The sequence below is a fragment of the Odocoileus virginianus genome, chromosome 4 (genome assembly GCF_023699985.2).
Source record: "Odocoileus virginianus isolate 20LAN1187 ecotype Illinois chromosome 4, Ovbor_1.2, whole genome shotgun sequence".
NCBI lineage: Eukaryota > Metazoa > Chordata > Mammalia > Artiodactyla > Cervidae > Odocoileus > Odocoileus virginianus.
Genome location: NC_069677.1, coordinates 19,424,742 through 19,445,123, shown reverse-complemented (window position 1 = coordinate 19,445,123; position 20,382 = coordinate 19,424,742). Strand labels below are relative to the sequence as shown.

At 38.3% G+C, this 20,382-nt stretch overlaps 1 protein-coding gene and 1 long non-coding RNA gene across 2 annotated transcripts in view; both read right to left on the bottom strand.

The window, feature by feature from the left end:
• Positions 1-20,382, bottom strand: part of P3H2 (prolyl 3-hydroxylase 2) — a 175,507-nt gene that overhangs the window by 116,310 nt on the left and 38,815 nt on the right. The gene's annotated exons all lie outside the window — the stretch shown is intronic.
• Positions 24-5,554, bottom strand: LOC110124315 (uncharacterized). The gene is made up of 2 exons (XR_002309748.2): positions 5,474-5,554; positions 24-406 (listed from the first exon to the last, which is right to left on the bottom strand). It is a non-coding gene; the product is annotated as an uncharacterized lncRNA (long non-coding RNA).

The following is a 20,382-nucleotide window of genomic DNA, read 5'->3' as shown; positions in this document are numbered from 1 at the left end:
ACATTAAGGACAGACTGCAGTACTAACGGTTTTTTATTTTTTTTAATAGGACAACTCCACCAGACATTGTTTGGTTAAAAGAAGAAAAAAAGTTATTTTTAAAAGTCATGTCTGCAGTTGCTTCCAAGACTTCTGTTTTGCATTTCTTGGTTTGAAAGGCTCTGTTTGAATGTTTTATGTTCTATTAAATACCAGGTATGTGCTTTGTCAGAAATTCAGATGATAGTGCTTCAGTAAAATTTCCACCCCTAGTGTTCAGTGACATGTGAGTGTGTCCAAGTCTCCTCCTCCTCATTGTCATGGTTGTTGTGATTGTAGGTAATATTATTCTTGGAGTGAGTGAAGCCTGTGGTGACCAGCAGAGACCCTCCAAGTTGCCTCTGGAACTAAAGTTGTCACTTGGGATCTACAGGGAAATAAGTGGGAAGAAAGACACAGAGGTCTTAAAGGAAACAGCTCATTTCTTAACTATTCTCTGCAAGGAAAGAAACTGAGGAGCTTCCATTCTTTTCTTTGTGATGAGTTAGTCATGATGTTGTTTATAATTAACTATGTATCCATGTAAACAGTTAAATTTAACTCAATCCTGAATAAAAAGTAAACTGAAATAATTTTAGCATAAACATTCCCAACAAAATTCCAGGTCAAAATTAGGTCATTTTGCTTCTGATCCTCTCTGAGGAGTGAGTGGGGAAACAGGGCAAATGTGAATGGCCAAATGACCTGAATACTTAGAAACTAGAACTGACAAATTCAAGCAGGGACACATTTTGCAGTTTGATATAAATACAAACAACATCTGATATACCTATCCAGTCTTTGTGTGTTCACATATGTATTTATTGTTTTAACCTAAATTTTCTGAGAATCAGGGTGTGCAAAGCATGCTGATAAGCACCAGGAATAGATGCAGAGACAAATGGCAAAGCTCCAGGTTTTACTGAGATGATTTAATGGTCTAAATTTGTATATGTTAAAAGTCAGAGATGCTCACATTTTAAAAAGATGAAATTTGAGCCATTCTGTATAATTTTGCAAATCTTCTGCTAAATGAACATGGCATCTTGAGCATAATATTCCTGGTAGGGGAAATAAGAGGAAGACCTATTGGAGGATCACAGGTAAGCCTTCTTATTTTATGCCAGGCAAGCTTCAGGTACAGACAAAGCCTTCAGATACAGAACAAATTCAAAATGCAATGCAAACATATTAGATTCAAACGGGAGACTGCAGGGGCTGTTCAGCTAATTTCATCTTCAAGGTTAAAGCTACTTTTACATAGAGTTGGGCTCTAGGCTGGCTCACCCTGATTGGAGGACTCCCTGCCTAAAGATTCCTTACTACAGAAAGCAAGATGTTCAAAGTCTCTAGGAAAGTATGATCTCTATGGAAGAATCCAATCTCTCCCAGGATCAGTGCAGACATTGCCAGTATTTCAACGTCTGTCTGGCTTTTCCCTAACTAAATCTGCTTTCCTTTCATCTTGAGCACAAAGCTAGAGCATATTTCCCAGCTCTTTTGCATTAATTGTGGCCATAAGACTGAGTTAGACAGTGGGGAAAGTGCAAAAGATATGTCATTTCCAGGTTTGATCCCCCAAAACCTCCTGTGTAATCCTGGCAATCCTGCACTCTCTTCCCTTGTCTACCAACTGGCTGGCCAATGCCAATTATCCAAGATGACCTTGGAAGCCATTTTAAAGTTGAAAATGGTATGGTGTTCCCTACCACCCCCTACAACCAGCTGGACATTTAAACTCGTTGGACTGCAAGGAGATCCAACCAGTGCATCCTAAAGGAGATCAGTCCTGGGTGTTCATTGGAAGGACTGATGCTGAAGCTGAAACTCCAGTACTTCGGCCACCTCATGCGAAGAGCTGACTCATTGGAAAAGACCCTGATGCTGGGAGGGATTGGGGGCAGGAGGAGAAGGGGACAACAGAGGATGAGATGGTTGGATGGCATCACTGACTCAATGGGCATGGGTTTGGGTAGACTCTGGGAGTTGGTGATGGACAGGGAGGCCTGGCGTGCTGCGATTCATGGGGTCGCAAAGAGTCAGACACGACTGAGAGACTGAACTAACTGAAACTTCTATTATTTTGTCTTGAGATTCATAGTTTATCTTTTACAAAAGCCAGAGGTTATATTAATAAAGAATGCAGAGGGTTTTTTTTTTCCCCCCTTTATGGAAACTTCAGTTAAAGTTTCTCTCTTTGTCTCCCTCTCTCTTTCTAGCCAAATCCTTCATTGACATAGCATTCAAGGAGAAATATCATTTGATATATTTTACCATTTCCTTAATTTTATATATAACAGCCCAGAAATAATTGGTCATCATATCTGTCTTTGTCACCATGATATGAGAAAATCTTTCTGGGCTACTGCAAAAGCTGGTATTTAATACTGGTATTTAATTCAGTCACACATCAGTCTGTCCTCTCACAATCTACTGTCTGTACAATTTAATGAAACAAATCTGAGAGTGAAGTTCCTCTACTTAAAATCATTGAAAACCCACCATCTACATTACAGATTTCTTAATGTGTCATTCAAATTCATGGGCAATCTGGCTCCAACCTACATCTCCAGTCTTGCCTGTTCAGAACCCATGGAAAACAAAAACAAAAACTCCAGAGAGCCACTCATCCGGGCTTTTTCTCACATTGATCCTCCCACCTAGAATGTCTTCCCCTCCTACCTTTCAAGATCCAGTTCAAATGTCATTCTCTGGGTAAAGCTTCTCTGAAAGTCACTAGCTGAACAACAATTCCCTCCAGAATATTCACAAGTAGTTTATCTTGACATTTCGCTATAATTATCGGATTCTTAGGTCTTTGTACACACAAAGTGAATCTGACCCATCTTTTTAACTAGTAGAATGAATGGCTTTCAAGAACTATTTATTGAATAAATAATATATGAGGAGAAAGGGGAAGGAAGAGAAGAAGGAAGGAGAAATATGAATAACTGTGAGGTCCTTTTCCACAGTCTAGAAACTTAACTTCCATGTGTCTTCCACAGAAACAAAGATACAAATCCTTCTGTGATCCTCATATCCCTCTTAGTTATTTTTTTCCCTTCTACACACAAAAGAAAAGGAAATAATTAGTGACAAAAACCCCCAGTGACAAATCTTCAGTGTCCTTTCCACCATACGGTGTCAGCTCAGTTTCTCTAGGGCTTTTCTTTTGATACTCAGTGGTTCTCTCATGAGGTTACTCTCTGATATTTAATATTAATTTACCTATGGTGCTGACCCATAGGTAAGCACCATAACTATTAAGCATACACTTATGATCCTTCTCACCTATAAGTGTCCAACAAAAAGTTATATTTTAAGTATTTACAAAAGCATAAATAAATTTTAGAATTATTTAAAGCATCCTTTCTCAGAACTTTAAAGAGGATTTATCATCAGCAAACATTTCAAAAGGACCTTGAGAAGGAAAGCAACCTGTTGAATGTCAACAGTCAGTTAAAACTAAAAGCGACATTAAATAACAAGAATGGAAGAAAGTAGGCAAGTTAACCTTGTTCCATCCTCTGATGCTGACAAGACTCCAGATACCTCAACCCTAACAGTCACTGCAAGTCCCCCCATTGGTCTGGCCACACGAGGGGTGCCCACCCTGCTGAACACACATAGATGTTGGTAGGAAGTTATTACCTAGTTCAGTTCAGTTCAGTTCAGTCACTCAGTCATGTCTGACTCTTTGAATGCCAGATTTGGTAAACTGAACTTACTCTAAACCCTAACTGATCAATCAAAACTGAACAATTTCCTATTTTTAAAAAACATTTCTAAGAACTTGGCAAAGACACATAAAGTAAAACTATATAGTAGATTAGTCTACTTTGAAAAACTACCCTTTCATCAAACCACCAATGCAATATTCCTGGAGGATGAAACAGGGGCAGAGAGGCAGTTTTATAGTAGTCAAAGCTGCAGCTTCCTGAGTGAGAAGGCTTATCACCAAGAAGGGTCACCTGTTCTGCTCAGTGGAAAGACCGATACTTGCTGATCTACATAATGCAGTTTTCTTCTTTGGCAATAATTTTCAGTTCCCCTATATGTTGATTCTTTTACACCCAAAAACAAAATAAGCATAATTTTTAAGACTTTTATTTTTTAAAAAGAAGTTGCAATTTTTTTTTTTTTCAGAGACCAGATATAATCTCCTATTATGACTCTCTAAACTTCTGGTACAGACATCATTCCATGCCCAGTGGTATCCTAAGAAACCATGGGAAAAAAATGCTTCATATTAATGAGGTCAATGTTTTCATAGGTGACAATTTAATTAGTTCCAACAAAAACTATATTCCCTGGTATATTTGTCCAAGACAGCCTCACCCGTCAGTGCCTTCCATGAAGTAGAAGCTCAATAACTATTCAGGGAATTAAGGAACAAATGGCCTCCCTGTGGTCTGGCCCCAGACCATAGAGTTGTACCCTTTGCAGATAGTACACCAAGAAGAATAAGAAAGTCTTATTTGGGTTCTTTTCTGGAACATTGCTAAGACTTTGGTTCCCAATAAAACAAAATTGCTACCTTCAGTGCAGGGCCATCTCTTCAATGACTGAAATGTCCAAGCTCTCCAAAATTCAGAGGTAAAGTAAAAGAGAAGATCCAGCAAAGGAGATAGAAAACAGCTGGTTAAATAGAAGGAAATCTAGCAAGAGTAAAGGAAAGGAAGGCTAGGGAAGGGAGTGTTTCAAGATACAATGTCATGTGAGTGAAATAACAGCTGAGAGGTCAAGAAAGTTAATTCAGATAACTGACCATCGGTTCTAAGAAGGTGTAGACCACTGGAGATGTTTATGAATGTCATTACAATGCATGGTATAGATGGAAATCTAGCATCAGCACTGAAATAGGTGAGAGGAAGTAGAGACAGAAAGTCCAGATAAGTTTTTAAAGTTGTGATAAGGGAGGGAAAGTGAGGTCAAAGGTGGTTTCTTTGTTTTAAGATGGGTGAATTAAGGTAGGTTTGTGAGCTGATGGCAGTCATCCAATGGTTATAGAGAAACTGATGATGTAAGAGAGAAAAAAGAATAATTGCACGCATGAAATCCTTTGGAAGTCTAGGGGAAATAGGCTAGGTTTAGGGTACTAATCAAAAATCTTGATATCGTGTGATTTTTCATAGAGATTTATTTTATTTCCTTTTATGTTGTTATTATCATTAGCATTAGTATTGAGATTAGAGGGAGGGGCTTCCCTGATAGTCCAGGGGTTAGGACTGTGTCTTCTAGTACAGGGGATACAGGTTCATCAGTCCCTGGTTGGGGAACAAAGATCCCACATGCTTCGTATAAAAACCAAAACATAAAACAGGAGCAATATTGTAACAAACTTAATAAAGACTTTAAAAATGGTCCACATCAAAAAAAAAAAAAAAACCAAACAACAACAACTTTACAGAAAAAGAAGAGATAGGAAGGAAAGAAGCAGTGTCTATCTACCTACAGAAGCTGGTGGACCCACGGACTTGACTTTGACAAGATGAAACTGTTCTCATCACATGATCTCTACCTCATTCTCTTGAAGTCATAATACATTAGTAAATGTAGAAGGGGTTCTAAAAATAATCTTGATTCAATCTTTTTGTCTTGCATGTGAGTTAATTGAGGAATTAACCCAATGGACATTAAGGGCATTGGGACAAAGGACATTAAGGACATTGAGGAATGTCCAGTGTGTTTCTAGTTATAAAAATCGATGCATCCTCTGAAAGAGTATTGGGAACTTTGCTTAGTCCTGCTCACTCTCCTTTTCTTCTCCTGCTTATCAAGAGCTGTAATCAAGAGTACCCCATCAAAGGAGTGAGAGCTCATACTTATAGCAAAGAGGCAAAAGTTGACAGGAAAATAAATCTCGACTATATATATATATATATATATATATATATATATATGTAGCCATTTATCCCTCCCTTCTTATTTCTAACAAGTCATATTCACAGTCTGGCTTCTCAAAACTTATCTTTAGTGAAAACAAATTGCCTGCCTGAAGTGGTAATTTCCATTACCTCAAATCTGCCTCAAATACCAGACTCCTCTACAGTTTCAAGTATCATGTTATATGCTGCCATCACTTCATTAACTTCTGTTAATTGAGTCAAAAGGTTAGTCCTTAAGCTTAATCATATTACACAGAGACTTCTCAAGATCTTTCTTCAATGATTTAAATAAATAAAATTAAGAAAAATAATTTATTAGAGAAATTTTAGAAAGTAAAATAACTTGGCTCTAATCTATGTTCTGAAACATTTTTTTTCCCACTAGCCTCCAAGAGATACATCAAATCTAAGTACCTAATTTCCTCAGTAAATCCCAACATATTCCTGGATAACATCTTTGCACTGAAACTGATGAACTAAGCAAAGTTCCAAGACCTTGGCTTTAGCTGTCATGATTTGTTTTAAACAGTAACCAAATGTTGACCAGCTGAACGCTGAAATAAATTTCCTTTAAAAGGCTTATATTAATTTTGAAATCTTTTATTACAAACTACAGTAAAAAGGCTTTTCAGTACCAGTCCCTAAAAAGAATCTGTCGCCTAGATGAAAACATTGAAATAAAATATTCAGTAAGTGTTTCCCAGCAAATCAGCTCAATATGCTCACAGTTCTGAAGACACATAAATCCATTCTAACTTCTGTAATTACTAAATAATCCTGCATTGCATAATCAATGAGCAAATATTGGCTGATAGTCACTATCAATTTTTATTAGAAAGGTTAAAAATAGGATAATTACTACTCAAATTATTCCAATGAGAATTTTAAAAGTACTGTTGGCCTATTTCACTACTTTCCATTCCAGAAAAGATCACAGTCACTATCTTCACTATTCATGGGTCTTCCTAGGCACACATGCTGAAATCATAAAGAAAATGTTGCAAATGTAAAACAGTCTTTTGAGACTGAATAAAAGGGGATTTATTTTTCTAGTCTTTAAGATTTATTTCAAATTAGCTCTGGGTAAATATTCTGACCTCAAGTCTGAGTTTGAGTGATAATTCAAGAAACAAAGACAAACAGAAGGATATGTGTAAGATTACTATCTCCTTAGTCATAACATAAATTCTATATAGCGATAAGAGAAATAAATGATGCCTCAGTATGATGGACAAAAGACATAAGCAATGATCAATAAATGTACTTTTACAGATGATTTATATTGATAATCAACAATGCATATGAAGACAAAATGAATTTTTTTATCCATCAAATTGTATAGTTTCCTTTATGTAAGTATAATTTAGAAAGTTGGCAGTGGTTTTAGGAAACAAATACTCAGCCTCTGATATTTAGAGTATTAAGTGATACCAACTTCCTCAAGGGCAATTGGCAATATATATCAAATGTCTTAAGGCATGTATACTATTTGATCCAGCAAATCTACTCCTAGGAATGTATTTTTAAAAAAATGATGAGAAATGAAAATTTAAATTAAATAATGAGCATCATGTAACATCTATGGGAGTGTAAAACTGAACACAGTTCAAATAACTAAGCAAGTATTTGTTAAATAAATTACAATATATTCATATAATAGCTACATTTTAGCCATTTAATATTTTAAGAGATTTATTCCATATTTTTAATTGATAAATTTTAGATAATAATATGCCTAGTATGATTCAAATTTGTTTAAATATACATGAACATGTGGTGTGTGTGTATCTGAAGTGGTATACATTAAAGTGTTATGAATGGTTAGGCTTAGGTGATAAAGTTGAGTAAGTATTGATTACTCGAATTTCTTTTTTGTACTTTGCTTCTCTGTATTTTTCAGATTATCTACAATGAACATATATTATTCCAGAAAAATAAACATTCTTAAATCACTTAAGAATAAATATTATTTTTAAACTGCTATTTTAACAGCTTCATATCATAGATACTATCTTCCTATACTATACTTAAACTGCATTTATATCACTGCAAATAGCAAAAGCAAAATCAAACTCTATATAAAAAGATGATATAAACAGTAGCATGTAATCAATCCAGTAAAAATTTTGATTGTCAGAATTTGGCAATAAATGAAACAGACATATCTAATTTGGAATTTTGAATAGATTGCAAATGATGATAAACAGTCTGCATTAAGCAGATGCACAGTGTGTGACTTACAATGTGTGCAATTTTATGTATGTCATACTTCGGTGAGAAACATTAAAAGCAAATCCAGCCATTGAGCCCTGGCTTGCTCCTAAAGACTAACAGCCGAGTTGGCAGGAAACCTGGAAGGGCACTGAGTCTAACCCCTCACCCCACTTCCTCAAAGCTACAGATAAGAAATGCTGCAATGGCTTGGGAAGCATTCCACTGTTTAAAAAGCCCTGATAAGGCCTTACTCCTCACAATGAAACACAAACCATCTGCCTCCTTTCAACTTCCAGGCATAGTCTGAGACAATCAGCTACAGGCATGCTTGAGTGTAGACAGTGAGAAGATCATCAACCACAAAGGCCTAGAATGCATCCTGTCACGTGGCCTGGGGATTGTGGCTGCCATCACAGCTCTGGTGGGTATGATCGAAGGATGATGACAGTTGTGTGCCCAGAAACTACAGTGCGGTCAAAGAAAGTAGGACAAGTGCAAACAGCAGGGCCAGAATTTCTATGGCTTGGCTGATGGTAAGCTGAATTTCTTTTTCCAAACCCAGTGGTGCAGTCGGGTATGGATGCCCCATAATCAAGAACTAAAGGAAGAGATGCTTGCGATAGATAATGGAAACAGACTGTTCAAGTGCAGCCAAAGACTTTTGCTCCTTTGGAACTAAGGCCATACCTCAAATGAGCTACAAATAAGACTGTTTGGTGAATCAGGACTTTGCCTGAATATTTTAAAATGATAAAGAGGACTTACTAAGAATCCTTTGAGGGCAGTTCATTTATTTTGACTCAGATCACTCAATGAATGATATATCATTAGATTAAAAAATATCCCCAGACCAACAAAAAACAGGATATTTAACCTATGATTTAAGATTGGATTTTACTCTTGAGTCTTTATTTAAAAAGATATACAACTCTAACTAAATTACTCACTCTTGAATAGTTTCAACTTAATCATTAGTAAAGTGTCATTGAACCATTTAAGATCACATTTATTCCAGTGAGTCTGAAAGTAAATCTAGAACACTAAGATTCTAAATTTATAATCCCACAGTAAAGACATTTCTGTAAAGAGAAAGCAATCTCCTAAGATTTTTAAACACAACATAATTTCCATGTTTACAAAAGCTGTATTGTGTATGAGTATTATGGAACCAATCCCATCTCATTACAGTCACAAGGGGGAAGATAAAGAGAGAGAGGGTGTGTCCACAAGTAAAGGGCAACCTATTGTCTCTGTAGCCAATCAGTGAAACCCCTACATCTGAGGTTCCATTCAGAGGGCACATTTGTTAAATTCAATTGCTCCTATGTCCAACAAAGTTAGCCTAGGTATCTGACTAACACCATCAGCAATATAGTATTGTACTGTAATAGATGTGCAATTCTTCTCACACAAATAATACATAAGAAATCAACACAAAAAATAAAAAGAAAACACTTTAAATCTTATAGTATAGTACCTTGAAAAGTACAGTAGTACCAGCTACATCACTGCTGTTTTATGCTTGCTTCCAGAATCCTGGGCTTGAAGTAAAGATACTGTATATCTGTACTCTATACAGTACTATATAGTAAAGCACAGAAAAGCATAACTACTTGTACAAGATGCACACAGGTGACAATACACACCAGACACATGAAATAACTTACGTGACTGGACATGCAAATGCATGGTCACATCTTTGAAAGTTTGCAACTTGAAGGTTCATATGTAGGTGACTTACCGTAACTTTTGATTGTTTCATGCCTTTCTCTTTCACTTTCTTATGCATCCTCTTAGTTCCCTTTGATAAATTCAGGTCAGTTCAGTCGTTCAGTCATGTTTGACTCTTTGTGACCCCATGGGCTGCAGCTCACCAAGCTTCCCTGTCCAGCACCAACCCCCAGAGCTTACTCAAACACATGTCCATCAAGTCAGGGATGCCATCCAACCATCTCATCCTCTGTCATCCCCTTCTCCTTCTGCCTTCAATCTTTCCCAGCATCAGGGTCTTTCCATATGAGTCAGTTCTTTGCAGTTCTTTGATAAATTACAAAACTATAATTAAGAAAGAAAAGATCTGAAAGTACAATAGAGAGAGGAGCATTTGCAAAGAATTAAACCCTTGGACAATTAAGACAGCTCTGCCTACAATCACTTCCTTGTGAAACCTCTCCTTTTGGTTAGAATGGATTTGTCCTCTCACTTTGCACACTGCTGCTCTCCCTTCACCCTGCATGAGGTCACCTGACAAACAGCACTTCCTCCAGATCTCACTCATCCACTCCATCACTTATTAGCATATAATCCATTCATCCACTCCATCACTTATTAGCATATAATCCATTCATCCACTCCATCACTTATTAGCATATAATTAGCATATTTTGACCAACCTGGAAGTAAAACAGAAAGGGCTCTCTTCTCAACGAGCTAAGCGCCTAGTAATGAAGAGAAAACTGGACCATGAAACAACGATCCACAAGGTTGAAAAGCATAAATGCACTCAGAGATAAAACCTTCTGAGATTTCTGAGATGGGAAAAAATTCTCCCAAACTGCACAGGTCTGAGGAAGCTTCCTGAAAGACAGAGCACAGGAGAAGGGGCTTGAAAAGATGATAGGATCCAGACATGTAAGATGAGAGGGAGTGGAGGGAGGAGCCAAGATGGCGGAGGAATAGGACGGAGAGACCACTTACCTACAAATTCATCGAAAGAACATTTGAACGCTGAGCAAATTTCACAAAAGAACTTCTGATCGCTAGCAGAGGACATCAGGCGCCCAGAAAAGCAGCCCATTGTCTTCGAAGGGAGGTAGGACAAAATATAAACGATAATAAGGGAGTCAAAAGAGCTACGGACGGAGACCCGTCCCGGGAAGGGAGTCTTAATAGAGGAAGTTTCCAATCACCAGGAAACCCTCGCACTGGCGGGACTGGGGGAAGTTTTCGGCAATCTAACTGGGAGGAAAAATTAAACAAGGCCCACAGATTACGTGCCTAAAAGCAACTCCCAGCAGAAAAGTACCCCAGACGCCCGTACCCGCCAGCAACAAGCGGGGCGGAACGGAGAGGAGCGGGCGGCATTGCTTAGGGTAAGGACCGGCCCGAAGACCCTGAGAGCAATCGGAGGGAGCTTTTTTAAACTGTGGGATAGCAAGGGACAAAATTAACTGGCCCGAACACACTGCCGGTGGTTCGCGGGACAAAGGGACTGAGAATCTCCAGAGAAGAGCCGGCCCATCCCCGCTGGAGGTAGGAGGCAGGGGGGAGGGGAAAGGGCAAACTCAGCCCCTGAGAAGCCACCCCCTCCCACACTGCAAACAGGCCCCCGGTTCCTATCTAAAGACTTCCTGAGACCCGACTGGCGGTGCGTGCTGGGGCCGCAGAGGGAAAAAGCGCGCCGTACCCTGGGAGAGTGCGCCCAAGCCTCTGGCTGCCTGGGCAGCTCACCGCGGAGGGAAAAAGGCGTGCTGCATCCGGGAGAGTACGCCCAAGCCTCTGGCTGCCTGAACCGCTCAGGCCGGGGAAGGCACAAAACGCAGGAGCAACCGAATCTGCCCTTTTGTGGAGTACCCGAAAACTGGAACCGCACTCAACGTAGGGCCCGCTCCATATAGAGCAGCCGGGAGCCTGAGCAGTGTAGACGGCGAAAGCACAGACACCCGTGAGCGGGGCAAATCCAGTGTGGCCGGAACACGTGCTGTATAGTTGGAGAAGCCTTTGAAACTATTGGAAGAATAAAACTGAAATCCAGAGGCTGGAGACTTGAGCCCAAATCCTGAGAAAACGAGAAAACTCCTGACTACACGGAACATTAAGGAATAAGAGACCATCCAAAAGCTTCCATACCTACACCAAAACCAACCACCACCCAAGAGCCAATAAGCTCCAGTACAAGACATACCACGCAAATTCTTTAGCAACGCAGGAACATAGACCTTAGTGTCAACATGCAGGCTCTCCAAAGTCACACCTAACACAGAGACCCATCGCAAAACTCATTACTGGACACTCCATTGCACTCCAGAGAGAAGAAATCCAATTCCACGCACCAGAACGCTGACACAAGCTTCCCTAACCAGGAAACCTTGACAAACCAATCGTCCAACCCCACCCACTGGGTGAAACCTCCACAATAAAAAGGAACCTCAGACCACAAGAATACAGAAAGCCCACTCCAGACACAGCAATCTAAACATGATGAAAAGGCAGAGAAATACCCAACAGTTAAAGGAACATGAAAAAAGCCCACCAAGTCAAACAAAAGAGGAGGAAATAGGGAATCTACCTGAAAAAGAATTTAGAATAATGATAATAAAAATGATCCAAAATCTTGAAAACAAAATGGAGTTACAAATAAATAGCCTGGAGACAAAGATTGAGAAGATGCAAGAAATGTTTAACAAGGACCTAGAAGAAATAAAAAAAAAAATCAATTAAAAATTAATAATGAAATAAATGAGATCAAAAACACTCTGGAGGGAACCATGAGTAGAATAACAGAGACAGAAGATAGGATAAGTGAGTTAGAAGATAAAATGGTGGAAATAAATGAAGCAGAGAGGAAAAAAGAAAAAAGAATCCAAAAAAATGAGGACAACCTCAGGGACCTCTGGGACAATGTGAAACGCCCCAACATTCGAATCATAGGAGTCCCAGAAGAAGAAGACAAAAAGAAAGGCCATGAGAAGATACTCGAGGAGAGCTAATAGCTGAAAACTTCCCTAAAATGGGGAAGGAAATAGCCACCCAAGTCCAAGAAACCCAGAGAGTCCCAAACAGGATAAACCCAAGGCGAAACACCCCAAGACACATTTTAATCAAATTAACAAAGATCAAACACAAAGAACAAATATTAAAAGCAGCAAGGGAGAAACAACAAATAACACACAAAGGGATTCCCATAAGGATAACAGCTGATCTATCAATAGAAACCCTTCAGGCCAGAAGGGAATGGCAGGACATACTTAAAGTAATGAAAGAGAATAACCTACAACCTAGATTACTCTACCCAGCAAGGATCTCATTCAGATATGAAGGAGAACTCAAAAGCTTTACAGACAAGCAAAAGCTGAGAGAATTCAGCACCACCAAACCAGCTCTTCAACAAATACTAAAGGATCTTCTCTAGACAGGAAACACAGAAAGGTGGTATAAACGTGAACCCCAAACAACAAAATAAATGGCAACGGGACCATACCTATCAATAATTACCTTAAATGTAAATGGGTTGAATGCCCCAACCAAAAGACAAAGGCTGGCTGAATGGATACAAAAGCAAGACCCCTATATATGCTGTCTACAAGAGACCCACCTCAAAGCAAGGGACACATACAGACTAAAAGTGAAGGGCTGGAAAAAAATATTCCACGCAAACGGAGACCAAAAGAAAGCAGGAGTCGCAATACTCATATTAGATAAAATAGACTTTCAAATTAAGTCTGTGAAAAGAGACAAAGATGGACACTACATAATGATCAAAGGATCAATCCAAGAAGAAGATATAACAATTATAAATATATATGCACCCAACATAGGAGCACCGCAATATGTAAGGCAAACGCTAACGAGTATGAAAGAGGAGATTAATAGTAACACAGTAATAGTAGGAGACTTTAATACCCCACTCACAACTATAGATAGATCAACTAAACAGAAAATGAACAAGGAAACACAAACTTTAACGGACACAATGGACCAGCTAGACCTAATTGACATCTATAGGATGTTTCACACCAAAACAATCAACTTCACCTTTTTCTCAAGTGCTCACGGAACCTTCTCCAGAATAGATCACATCCTGGGCCATAAATCTAGTCTTGGTAAATTCAAAAAGATTGAAATCATTCCAGTCATCTTTTCTGACCACAGTGCAGTAAGATTAGATCTCAATTACAGGAAAAAAATTATTAAAAATTCAAACATATGGAGGCTAAACAACACGCTTCTGAATAACCAACAAATCATAGAAGAAATCAAAAAAGAAATCAAAATATGCATAGAAACGAATGAAAATGAAAACACAACAACCCAAAACCTACGGGACACTGTAAAAGCAGTGCTAAGGGGAAGATTCATAGCATTACAGGCCTACCTCAAGAAACAAGAAAAAAGTCAAATAAATAACCTAACTCTACACCTAAAGCAACTAGAGGAAGAAGAAATGAAGAACCCCAGGGTTAGTAGAAGGAAAGAAATCTTAAAAATTAGGGCAGAAATAAATGCAAAAGAAACTAAAGAGATCATAGCAAAAATTAACAAAGCTAAAAGCTGGTTTTTTGAAAAAATAAAATTGACAAACCATTAGCAAGACTCATTAAGAAACAAAGGGAGAAGAACCAAATTAACAAAATTAGAAATGAAAATGGAGAGATCACAACAGACAACACTGAAATACAAAGGATCATAAGAGACTACTACCAGCAGCTCTATGCCAATAAAATGGACAACTTGGAAGAAATGGACAAGTTCTTAGAAAAGTGTAACTTTCCAAAACTGAACCAGGAAGAAATAGAAGATCTTAACAAAATGATCACAAGCAAGGAAATCGAAACTGTAATCAGAAATCTTCCAGCAAAACAAAAGCCCAGGACCAGATGGCTTCACAGCTGAATTCTACCAAAAATTTAGAGAAGAGCTAACACCTATTTTACTCAAACTCTTCCAGAAAATTTCAGAAGAAGGTAAACTTCCAAACTCATTCTATGAGGCCACCATCACCCTAATTCCAAAACCAGACAAAGATACCACAAAAAAAAGAAAACTACAGGCCAATATCACTGATGAACATAGATGCAAAAATCCTTAACAAAATTCTAGCAAACAGAATCCAACAACATATTAAAAAAATCATACATCATGACCAAGTGGGCTTTATCCCAGGAATGCAAGGATTCTTTAATATCCGCAAGTCAATCAATGTAATACACCACATTAACAAATTGAAAGATAAAAACCATATGATTATCTCAATAGATGCAGAAAAAGCCTTTGACAAAATTCAACATCCATTTATGATTAAAACTCTCCAGAAAGCAGGAATAGAAGGAACATACCTCAACATAATAAAAGCTATATATGAGAAACCCACAGCAAGCATCACCCTCAGTGGTGAAAAATTGAAAGCATTTCCCCTGAAATCAGGAACAAGACAAGGGTGCCCACTCTCACCACTACTATTCAACATAGTTTTGGAAGTGTTGGCCACAGCAATCAGGGCAGAAAAAGAAGTAAAAGGAATCCAGATAGGAAAAGAAGAAGTGAAACTCTCTCTGTTTGCAGATGACATGATCCTCTACATAGAAAACCCTAAAGACTCTACCAGAAAATTACTAGAGCTAATCAATGAATACAGTAAAGTTGCAGGATATAAAATTAACACACAGAAATCTCTTGCATTCCTATACACTAACAATGAGAAGACAGAAAGAGAAATTAAGAAAACAATACCATTCACCATCGCAACAAAAAGAATAAAATACTTAGGAGTATATCTACCTAAAGAAACAAAAGACCTATACATAGAAAACTATAAAACACTGATGAAAGAAATCAAAGAGGACACAAACAGATGGAGAAATATACCGTGTTCATGGATTGGAAGAATCAATATTGTCAAAATGGCTATACTACCCAAAGCAATCTATAGATTCAATGCAATCCCTATCAAACTACCAACGGTATTTTTCACAGAACTAGAACAAATAATTTCACAATTTGTATGGAAATACAAAAAACCTTGAATAGCCAAAGTAATCCTGAGAAAGAAGAATGGAACTGGAGGAATCAATCTGCCTGACTTCAGACTCTACTACAAAGCCACAGTCATCAAGACAGTATGGTACTGGCACAAAGACAGAAATATAGATCAATGGAACAGAATAGAAAGCCCAGAGATAAATCCACGAACCTATGGTCACCTTATCTTCGACAAAGGAGGCAAGGATATACAATGGAAAAAAGATAACCTCTTTAACAAGTGGTGCTGGGAAAACTGGTCAACCACCTGTAAAAGAATGAAACTAGAACACTTTCTAACACCATACACAAAAATAAACTCAAAATGGATTAAAGATCTAAATGTAAGACCAGAAACTATCAAACTCCTAGAGGAGAACATAGGCAAAACACTCTCCGACATAAATCACAGCAGGATCCTCTATGACCCACATCCCAGAATTTCAGAAATAAAAGCAAAAATAAACAAATGGGACCTAATGAAACTTAAAAGCTTTTGCACAACAAAGGAAACTATAAGCAAGGTGAAAAGACAGCCCTCAGATTGGGAGAAAATAATAGCAAACGAAGCAACAGACAAAGGATTAATCTCAAAAATATACAAGCAACTCCTCCAGCTCAACTCCAGAAAAATAAATGACCCAATCAAAAAATGGGCCAAAGAACTCAACAGACATTTCTCCAAGGAAGACATACAGATGGCTAACAAACACATGAAAAGATGCTCAACATCACTCATTATCAGAGAAATGCAAATCAAAACCACAATGAGGTACCATTATACACCAGTCAGGATGGCTGCTATCCAAAAGTCTACAAGCAATAAATGCTGGAGAGGATGTGGAGAAAAGGGAACCCTCTTACACTGTTGGTGGGAATGCAAATTAGTACAGCCACTATGGAAAACAGTGTGGAAATTTCTTAAAAAGCTGGAAATAGAACTGCCATATGACCCAGCAATCCCACTTCTGGGCATACACACCAAGGAAACCAGATCTGAAAGAGACACGTGCACCCCATTGTTCATCGCAGCACTGTTTATAATAGCCAGGACATGGAAGCAACCCAGATGCCCATCAGCAGACAAATGGATGAGGAAGCTGTGGTACATATACACCATGGAATATTACTCAGCCATTAAAAAGAATTCATTTGAATCAGTTCTAATGAGATGGATGAAACTGGAGCCCATTATACAGAGCGAAGTAAGCCAGAAAGATAAAGACCATTACAGTATACTAACACATATATATCGACTTTAGAAATATGGTAACGATAACCCTATATGCAAAACAGAAAAAGAGACTCAGATGTATAGAACAGCCTTGTGGACTCTGGGAGAAGGCGAGGGTGGGATATTTCAAGAGAACAGCATTGAAACATGTATATTATCTAGGGTGAAACAGATAACCAGCCCAGGTTGGGTACATGAAACAAGTGCTAGGGCCTGGTGCACTGGGAAGACCCAGAGGGATCGGGTGGAGAAGGAGGTGGGAGGGGGGACTGGGATGGGGAATACATGTAAATCCATGGCTAATTCATTTCAATGTATAACAGAAACTACTGTAATGATGTAAAGTAATTAGCCTCCAACTAATAAAAATAAATGGAAAAAAAAATTAAAAAAAATAAAACTGCAAAAAAAAAAAAAAAAAAGATGAGAGGGAGTGGTACCAAGGAAAAGATAAGTAGGAAAGTGTTTGGGTTGGTACCTGGGAGACTTAGAAAGGATTAGTGGAAGATCAGCCTGAAAGATACGACGGCTCAGATCCTAAAAGTCTTGAATTTCAAATTAAGGCAGTCAGACACTATACACGCCATAGGAATCACTGAAGATTTTACATTAAAGCAGCAATATGAATCTGTACTTTGGAATGGTTCATGCTTAAACTTCTCCAAACGAAAGTATTTTTTCTGAAGATGTATCAGCAACCTTTCAAAGAAAATCCTCTAGGGAAATTTAAACACAGCTTTGTCTTATACTACTCATGGTAACATAAACTGTTGCTCTTCAAAGTATTCAAAGGGGATTAAGCAGATTTTATTTCATCTATTCAGTTCATATTTCTTGGACAACTTTGGGTTCATTTCTTCCTGGGCTCAACCTTCACTGTCAGCATTGGTAGCTTCCAGCTATTTTAGGATGTGAAATTACATATATGCTAAAACTGAAAAAATTAAAGACAAATATCCTTAATTTTGAGAGACTTATATGCTTTGGCAGGAGTACACTCTGAATTTTGAGAGCCAAGAGCTCCCTGCTTCCTACAATCTTGACAAGTGAGAGAACGTGTTTTACCAAAAACCAGTAAAAGTCAGAACATTCCCTGAAGTTGTTCCTGGCTCTAGGAAATGAAATGCTGAGCTGTCCTTAAATACATTGAAGTGCTAACTTAATCATGCAAAGAGGAAGGCTCTATTACTATGGCTCCAGCAGAGTGACAGGACTTGCTTAGTGACCCGTATCATCTACAAGTTTACCTTGTGATCCACATAGGATGAATGTAATTGATCAGTTTGGTGACATCTGTCTGTGGTCCTGGAATGAAATAAAGCTAAACATTTCAGAAGATACTGTAATCCACAAACCTGGCCTCAGTGATCTGAGTAAAAGGAAACCCACAGAGAAAAGAAGACATGCATAAGACTGTAATGACTACTTATATGAGTACAGAGATGAATAAAAAGGTTTCTTGAGTCCAGGTAAGAACACACCATGCTGTCTTCTGTTACAAACAGTAAAAAGAATCTTAACCTTGACTCAGTAATGATGATTCATTTGATCAATAACTTCAACTACCTCAAAGGAACTCTGAAAACAAGCAAGTTAAAAGTCCCTTTTAGCTTACTATTTTCAGAGAAAGTGTTTCTCATTCTGAATGATGGTTTAAAACAGTTTATAACCCTCTGCCTCAGGTGGTACTAAAAATGTCTAAGTATCCCATATTTACCACTGAATCTTTAATTAGGGGTTTATACCTAAAAAAGCAAAATTTTTTTTAAAAAGAAGAGAAAAAATAAAAAAAGAAAGTAGGAAAACTTTCTTGACCGCTTTTAGCTCTGGTTGATTCTGACTCAGCCTCACTGGCATGCGTGATTCAATAGTTTATGTCAAACACAAATTCCAGCCCAATGCCCTCCATCCAATGTACTCTCATTCCCGAGCCTGACGGCAGAACTGGTTTCCTAGCAACACTGGACATTTTCTCTGCCTAGTCATCTGTAGCAATTGGCTCTTTTTCAAGGTTTTCCTCTCACTCTCTGTCCTGACAAACCAAAAACCTTTATGCCATTAAAAGGATCTGAGGTCTGGATTCAGATCTGGAACATCTGTTGAAATTTTTTTCTCTCCTAACTAGATCTTCTTTTCCTCTTTTCTCTAATTTCTTTTCTCTCTCTCACTCAAACACACACACACACACACCAGCAAAGAGAGTGGCCGTTGATATGTATTCTGAGTAATGGCAGTACTGTGCTTAGTTAGTTGCCCAGTCATATTTGACTCTGTGACCCCATGGAATATAGCCCACCAGGCTCCTCTGTCCACGGGATTTCCTAGGCAAGAATACTGGAGTGGGCTGCCATTTCCTACTCAAATGGTAATACTGTCTATTACAAAAACATGGAGTATTCTTTGCTGCTGTTTAATTTCTAAGTTATGTCTGACTCTTTGTAACCCCATGGACTGTAGTCAACCCCATCCATGGGATTTTCCCAGGCAAGAATACTGGAGTGGGTTGCTGTTTTCTCCCAACCTTGGAATGGAACACAAGTCTCCTGCATTATTGGGTGGATTCTTTATCACTGAGCCACCTGGGAAGCCCAGGATGCTCCTTAACTAGTGGTCAATTCAGGAATCCTCTTCACCTCTTTAATTACCTCATTATGTAAAAGGGGGATGATAAATATCCATTTCACAGAGCTTTTGTGAGAATCAAAAGATACAATGAACAATAAAGGGTTTTGAAATAATAAAGACTATATGCACATCATATTGGAGAAGGAAATTGCAACCCACTCCAGTGTTCTTGCCTGGAGAATCCCAGGATGGGGGAGCCTGGTGGGCTGCGGTCTATGAGGTCACACAGAGTCGGACATGACTGAAGCAACTTAGCAGCAGCAGCATATCATATAGCCTTGGTTATGGTTGTAATAATTTGGTCATTATACTAACCAAATTAATTTTAACAAGCAGAGGAAGTATCATTTAGATACATATTTAGGAAGAGAAACAAAGGAACAAGACTGTGAAAACTAGTCATTATTCACTTAAGATCAAAGTTCCTATCATGACATGACCGGAATTTACCATCTCTTCATTATCCAAATACCACATTTAATCAGAGCCTCCCAGAAAGCAGTGATTGCAACTGATGGGAATATGAGACCAACAAAAGGAAAATGTCATTAAATGTAACAGTTTGCAGATGGTTCAAAACTCATATGGGCCCAAGGTGAATAAATAGAGGGCCCTTCCAATTGCATCCAACATAGCTCAAGAGAAAATAGAGGTACCACAGCTACT